The sequence below is a fragment of the Lactuca sativa genome, chromosome 7 (genome assembly GCF_002870075.4).
Source record: "Lactuca sativa cultivar Salinas chromosome 7, Lsat_Salinas_v11, whole genome shotgun sequence".
NCBI lineage: Eukaryota > Viridiplantae > Streptophyta > Magnoliopsida > Asterales > Asteraceae > Lactuca > Lactuca sativa.
The window spans coordinates 72482216-72490612 of NC_056629.2; the positions used below are offsets into that span (position 1 = coordinate 72482216).

The 8397-nt window shown below is 39.5% G+C and overlaps 1 non-coding gene across 1 annotated transcript; it reads right to left on the reverse strand.

Annotated features, from left to right (window-relative positions):
- Nucleotides 1-814: 814 nt before the first annotated feature.
- LOC111881693 (small nucleolar RNA R71) lies at nucleotides 815-921 on the reverse strand. Its single transcript, XR_002846916.1, has one exon. It is a non-coding gene; the product is annotated as a small nucleolar RNA R71 (small nucleolar RNA).
- Nucleotides 922-8397: the final 7476 nt, after the last annotated feature.

Sequence of the window (8397 nt, forward strand, 5' to 3'; positions counted from 1 at the left end):
AAATAGAAACAACCGTGGCCAAAATGGTGGGAATGGAGGAAATTGGGCACAAAATATGGGAGGCAATGTAGGAAACCACAATGGTGGTAATGTTAGAAATCAAAACCAAAATCCTAGAAATGTTGGTCCTCAATTCGGTAATGGTGGTGATGGTGGTAACGAGGATGACTAGGACTTTGATAATGGAAGTGACAATGAACTTGGTTGGAATCAGAACCACAACGGTGGTAACAGGCGGAATCAAGGCAATCGGGGTGGAAATGGGAACTACAACAATAACTGGAACAACCAGAATTTCCCCAATGGTGGGAACAATGACTACAACGATGGATTCGGAAATCAAGGCTTTGGGAATCAATATCGAAGGAATCCAAATGGTGGATTCAACAATGCAAATGGAGGATACTACAATGAAGGTAACCAATTCCCCCATCTTCATTTTCCACAGCCTAATAGACAATCAGTGGCGTCTTATTTTCAGCCGGGAGAGTATGATGATGCTTCACTTATACTCTTCGTGGAAGGAAATGAGCATCATGTGGAAGTAAGACCACAACTAATTAGTGTCTTACCTGTCTTTAGAGGCCATAAAACTGATGATCCATACAATCACCTCTATGAGTGCCTTGCAATTGCTAACGCGAATACTCCGCGAGGAACTAATAGAGATTCATTTAGACTTCACTTATTTCCGTTCACTTTGAAAGAAAAAGCTAAGTATTGGTTCACTTCTCTTGCCCCCCATAGTATTACTACTTGGGAACAATTAAAAACTAAATTTCTGCAAGAGTTTTACCCTGCTAGTAAAACAATGGAAATAAGAAAAGCTATACAAGATTTTGCACAAAAACCCAATGAAGAATTTCATGATGCATTTGAACGCCTCAAGGAATTGTTGCGTTCATGTCCCCATCATGAATTTCCCTGTTGGCAACTTGTATGTTTCTTTTATGATGGAGTCGACACCGCCAATCAAACTATGATTAATTCCTCGTCTGGCGGCACTATTATGATGCAAGATAGTGAAGATGCTTGGCGATTCTTGGAGCAGTTGAGTCATGGTTCAAAAACCAATTACTCAGCTAAGAAACGGGACAACCCAGTTTCATATGCTGCTTCAGTTGGACTAGACAAAAACTGGAAAAATGAAGTCAAATATGATATTAATTCTTTAAATAAAAAATTTGACTTACTACTCTCTAGTCTAGGCAAAGAGAAAGGTGTGTTTTTTTTGCAGGGACAGAAGATATGTGTAAGCTATAGAGATTCAGGACACATTGCAGATGAATGCATGAGAAGTCAAGAGGGAATCAATGAAGTGCACGGCTATGGTCAATTCCAAAATAATCTATGATTATTCAATCGGAACTACAACCAAGGCGGGAACTACAACAACAATGGGAATTTCAACAACAACCGTCAAGGGAATTACTAAAACCAAAATCAGCTAAAACAATTCTAGTAGTCCAACTTTAACCAAGGTGGAACATCAAAGAAGGAGGAAACTGATGGCAACAAGTTGGACAAAATCATGGAGTTCATAACCCAAACATATCAGAAAACCAACACTAACTCCAAATCCATAGCTGCTATCGAGAAGCAGATTGCTCAACTGGCGGAGCAAATTAGGAAAAGAGAAGATGGAAAGTTTCCAAGCACCACAACAGTCAACCCATCTCACACCCAAAGACCTGGAAAAGAGCATCAAGTGAACGAGGTAATCACCTTGCGTAGTGGGAAAAAGGTTGACAACAAGGTAAGTGCTCCTACCTTAGATAATGACATTGACACTGAAGTCATCTTTGACGAAAAAGAAGAGTTTGAGAAAGATTCTAAATCAGAAAAACAAAAAGAAGCTAAGGGTAACGATGACTCTAAAGTTGGGGAGCTTGGTGTGGAGGTTAATACCGCACCATACCCTTCAGATTTAGAGAAACCGGCATCCTTCCCTTTTGGGAAGCGAGGGCCGAAAATGGAAGACATGTGGGATCTATTTAGTCAAGTTAAAATAAATATCCCATTAGTAAAACTTATTAAGGAGGTACCTTCTTATGCTAAATTTTTGAAGGATTTGTGTGTTAAAAAACGCAAACTCCAAGCACACCTCCCAAAAAAGATTGACTTAACCGAGCATGCAAGTTCCATAATATCAAATAAACTTCCACCCAAGCTTAAAAATCCCGGAGCACCTTTAATTTCTGTTACACTAGGTAATATTAATATCAAAAAGGCGCTGCTTGATCTTGGAGCTAGTGTTAATATAATCCCGGGAAATCTTTTTGATCAACATGACTTAGACACTTTGGAACAAACTGATATTATTTTGCGATTGGCCGATAAGTCAACAAAAATTCCTTGGGGTATATTATTAGATGTTATTATTAAGGTGGAAGATTTCTATTACCCAGTTGATTTTCTTGTGCTTGACACCGAGAGCACTTATAAAGAAAGTCAACCTTCTATTATTTTAGGTCGTCCGTTTTTGGTAACAATAAATGCACAAATTAATTGTAGAACGGGTGCCATGGATATCTCTTTTGGAAATAGGAAACTTAGAATTAATATTTTTAATACATTCCCTAACTCACCATCAGATTATGAATGTTATCGTATGGATGTGGTTGATGACTTAGTGCATCATTTCACTCCTAAAATCTTACACCCCGATCCATTAGAGTTTTTTCTTTCTAATTACAGGGTCGAAGTTTTAGACTTGGATGACATCAAGATGGTTGAGGAGGCATTTTAAAATGCTATAGAGAAAGAGAGGCCACCATGGAGTTATCATGTTGAAAAATTGCCAACAAGTTTTTCGGACCCGCTTAAGCCATCTTTGGAGGAGCCACCCACTCTTGAACTTAAAACTCTTCCTTCACATCTTAAATACTCTTTTTTAGGATCTAATGAGAACTTACCAATTATCATATCTTATGATTTGACAGGTCCACAGGAGGAAGCATTACTGAAGGTGCTTTCCAAGTACAAGGGAGCAATTGGATGGACCATAGCAGACTTGAAGGGAATTAGTCCAACCACATGTATGCATCGAATCATCACTGAAGCTGGAGCAAAGCCATCTCGAGATGCATAACGAAGGCTCAACCCGAATCTGCAAGAAGTTGTTAAAAAGGAGGTGCTAAAATGGCTTGATGCGGGTATTATCTACCCAATATCTGATAGTGATTGGGTGAGCCCGACACAGACAGTGCCAAAGAAGTCGGGCATTATAGTGGTAGATACAGAAGATGGAGAGAAGATCTCAACAAGATCGGTCACTGGATGGAGAGTTTGCATCGATTATCGCAAGCTCAATGCTGCAACGTTAAAGGACAATTTCCCTCTCCCTTTTATTGATCAAATAATTGAAAAATTATCCGGGAAAAAGTTTTATTGCTTTTTGGATGGATATTCGGGGTATAATCAAATTGCCATCCACCCCGAGGATCAATCCAAAACCACATTCACGTGTCCCTATGACACCTTTTCTTTTCGAAGGATGCCATTCGGCTCGTGTAATGCTCCCGCCACATTCCAAAGATGTATGATGGCTATTTTTTCAGACATGGTGGGGGATGCATTAGAAATTTTCATGGATGATTTTTCTATTTTTGGATCATCTTTTGAGACATGCTTAGACCAATTAGAAAAAGTTTTGAAACGTTGTATTGAGTCTAATTTGGTTTTAAGTTGGGAGAAGAGTCATTTCATGGTAAAAGAGGGAATTGTACTTGGCCATGTTGTCTCCGAGCGTGGTTTTGAAGTTGACCGGGCCAAAGTACAAATTATTTCTACTCTTCCCCGGTAAAAGGCGTCCGTTCTTTTCTTGGACATGCCGGCTTTTATCGAAGATTTATCAAGGATTTTAGTGCAATCTCAAAACCTCTTTGTAATTTACTTTTAAAAGACGCACCATTTTCCTTTGATAAAGCATGTCTTGAATCTTTTACCACATTAAAGAACAAACTTGTTGAAGCCCCTATCTTGCAATCACCCGATTGGAGTTTACCTTTCAAAATTATGTGTGATGCGAGGATTACTTGATAGGGGCAGTTTTGGGACAACGAGTGAATAAAAACTCATTGCAATTTTTTATGCGAGCAAAACTTTTTCGAATGCACAATTGAATTACACTACTACCGAAAAAGAATTGCTTGCGGTCGTGTTTGCACTTGACAAATTTAGATCTTACATATAGGGATCTAAAGTTGTAATTTTTACCGACCATAGTGCCATTCGCCACCTCTTGGAAAAGAAGGATGCCAAACCACGTCTCATAAGATGGATCCTTCTTCTTCAAGAGTTTGATCTTGAAATTCGGGACAAAAAGGGTTCCGAAAATGCTGTGGCGGATCATTTATCTAGAATAACTAATAATGATAACTCAACAGAAGTTATTCAAGAAAACTTTTTGGATGAGCATATTCTTGTTGTCAAAACTATACCATGGTTTGCTAATTTAGTGAATTACTTTGTGATAGGGGAAAATCCATCATATTGGAATGCTCAACAAAGGAGGTTCTTCCACTCTCAAACAAAATACTACATATGGGAGGACCCAGATCTTTTCAAAATTGGAGCAGATCAAGTGATTAGGAGATGTGTACCACATACGGAGCAAGAAGACATTCTTCGACGCTGCCATTTATATGCATGTGGAGGGCATTTTTGTACCAAAAAGATAGGGCACCGGGTTCTACAAAGCGGTTTTTTTGGCCCTCTATTTTTAAAGATGCACATACATTCGTTAAAGCTTGTATTCGTTGCCAACAAGTTGGGGGGGATCTCAAGACGGGACTTGATGCCAATGACCCCAATTTTAGTAGTTGAAAATTTTGATGTATGGGGCATTTATTTCATGGGTTCGTTCCCCACTTCTTTTGGCAATCTATACATTCTTGTAGCCGTTGATTATGTATTAAAATGGGTCGAAGCTGAGGCTACACGCACGAATGACCATAATGTTGTTTGTAAATTTGTTAAAAAGAACATATTATCTAGACACGGAATCCCTCGAACTATTATTAGTGACGGGGGCTCCCATTTTAAAAATTGGCATTTTGCAAAGTTACTTAAACACTATGGTGTCACTCATAGGATTGCTACTCCATATCACCCACAAACAAGTGGACAAGTAGAGGTGTCAAATAGGGAAATAAAATGTATCTTGGAAAAGACTGTTCTTCCTGACTGAAAAGATTGGTACCTAAGCTTAGATGATGCATTATGGGCATATTGAACAGCCTATAAGACGCCCATCGGAATGTCCCCGTATCGGCTTGTTTATGGGAAGCCATGCCATCTCTCGGTGGAGTTGGAACAGGGTGCCATGTGGGCCATAAAAAATGCTAATTTTGAATTGAGTGATGCAGGTACGGAAAGGAAACTCCAACTTGTTGAATTGGAAGAAATTCAAAAATAAGCTTACGAAAGCTCAAGGATCTATAAAGAAAAGATGAAGGCATTTCATGACCGACATATTGTCCGAAAACAATTTGTTGAAGGACAATTGGTGTGGCTATTCAACTCTCGTCTCAAACTCTTCCCTGGAAAGCTTCGGAGTAAATGGAGTGGACCATTTGTGGTAACAAATGTGGCGGATCACGGTGTCATTGAAATCAAGGACACAAAAGGCGATGAACCATTCAAGGTAAACGGACAAAGACTCAAACCATACATTCGAATGGTAGATGGTGAAACGACACTCGTTGAGAAAACAACGCTCGTGGTACCTCAATATTCAGATGCAACTTAGTCGAGGTAAACCGTCCAGCTGAAGACGTAAAACTTAGCGCTTTTCGGGAGGCAACCCACGGTTTGGTGTGTTTTTACTTTTATTTTTCGTTTTGTGTGTTTTAATTTTTTGTATCGAGAATGATCCAAGGTTTAAAGTTGGGGAGGGGGTATTTAACTTTTGTTATTAAAAAGAAAAGAGAGAGACGTCTTAGACGCCGTCGGGCTGTCACTTTTTTCCCACCGATGAAAACCCTTTGCAAAATTATCAAAATACCCTTGTTTTGTGAGAGACGTCCTAGGACGCGTCTAAGACGCCGCCTAAGTCACCAACACGTTTTTGGCCGTTATTGATGCGTTTTAGAGTTGTTTCTTACACCTTCTTCCCCCACTTCTTTCTCCAAATTGCCATAGCCGAAACCCACTTGTTTTTGCCCATTTTCTTCGATTTCTTGGCCAAAACTTAACCAAAATTCGTGATTTTTGTTGCAATCTTCTATAAATCAAGTAAGAAACATCACATTGCAAGATTTACACACTCTAATCACTTATTTGGGGCCGATTTCAAAACCCACAAAAACTAGGGTTTCGAAATTTTGACTTATTTTGGGTTTTTGCTTCAAGTTCTTAGTTCTTCTTCACTTGAAACACATTTTCAACAAGGTATGTGCTTCAAAACTCCATCTTTTAGTTGAATTTCGAAATTTTTTCATGTATGTTCATATATGTTTGAAATTTTGATAAAGATGAAGAATATGATATATATTGGTATGAATTCTTGTGAATTAGTGTTTGTAGTTGTTAGAAGTATGTTCCAAACAAGTTGCACGTGTCATCTGTGAATTTTTCTGGAAAATGATTTTTTTGTTAATTGTAAAAAAAACATATAATTTTGGAAAATCATTGTTATGTTTACATTTGTGCTTAGATTAAAATTCAAGTTTTTAGGAAATTTTTAGAATGATACTGAATTTTGACACTGTATTATTAGTTTGAATATTTACTTGTTACAGTTCTGTTTTGGTTTCAGTTAGAACTTGTCAGTTGCAGTTAAACTTGGGTTTATTTGTGTTTTACTGATTGGATAAATTTTTGAAAAATATTTAGTTACTAAAAACAAAACAGGACTTAAAACAGTTATTTATTTAGACTGAATTTATTTTAACATTGTTTGGAACAACTTGCCAACTGGATTATTGTTTTATTTTTGTGACATTTGATATGTTTAATGGCAAGTTTTGTTTTGCGGTTTTGTGTGTGGTTGATTTTGCAGATGCCAGCAAAGAGATCAAGGGTAGCATCATCAAGCAGTGCAGCCAGACAACCAGCTAGACAGCCGGAGTCGAATGTACCTGTGGCTTTTGACCCACATTACTAGAAATTGCATGAGCATCCAGACGACATTCGCCCAACAGTTTATGAGGCGACTCATCTGATTACGAGTTTTATTGTAGAGTACATGGTGGAGCGACCGAGCTTCACTAGGTACAATATTGTGGAGGCGTTTGATCGGTATGGATGGGGTGGAGCGTTGGACTTCAATCCCACGCAGATTTATGTTGATATAGTGCGGGAATAGATGAGGACACTTCGATGTATCGAGGTGCCTAGTAGGCCGGAGGAGTTGCAGCTGATTGGGACGGTTTGTACTCACGATATAGTGATGACTGTGCAGGGTATTCGGGACATGTTTCATGTAGACACTGGATATCATCTGCATGATCTTGAGAATCAGCCGACTGAGTATAGATGTATTGACATGAGGGGGGTAACCCTGGAGTTAGCATGAGAGAAGTGTACCGTACAACATTCCGTGAGGGGACAAGGGTATACGACAGATTTCGCGAATTGGTACCCTTAGCAAAGGCATTGCATAACATTATCATGGGAAATGTGAACCCGAGGACTAATGATCCCAGGGCGGCGAGGACACATGATTTATATGTATTATATGGATTGATGACAGGATCCATATTTATTTCTTATGAATATAATGTTATGTCCAATATATGGTCCTGTTTAGATATCCAGCACAAAGTCACCACCCCACATGTCGCCCTGATATCGACATATGTGACTAGGAGCTGGGGAATAGGATCAGGGTCCCACAAGTTACATCATACCCACGTATCCTTCGCTTTACTGCTACTTCTTTTAGACACATCTCATTTCATGTTGAAAATGGGAGACATATTCTAATGGATTCTGCCACCAACCTGACATACACGACACCACTCGGAGTGGGGGATGAGGAGTCATTCGTTGGTGATTTTCAGGAGGATCATCAGCAGCAACAGGGACAAGCAGCAGGTCAGGGATGGAACATGCAGGCAGCTTGGGAGGATTTTGTGGGGAGACAAAACACACATAACCAGAAGGTGCAGGCTTGGATGGGGAGAAAAAATATATGGATGGAGGGTGTCGACACGACACTAGCTGACCTTACTGAGCAGATGCGACAGGCTGGCATTACAGCTAGCAACACTTATAGTGTTTCCACTCATCAGCAGTACCAGCAGGAGTACTATGCAGATGTCGCCTACAGATAGAGTCGTGTCCAGTATGAACCGATGGACATTGATCAGCCACAGTATCGATACCGAGCTCCAGCTCCGGTCTTCTACCGATTCGGGGATCCGAGCAACTATCCACCGCCATCTGAGTATG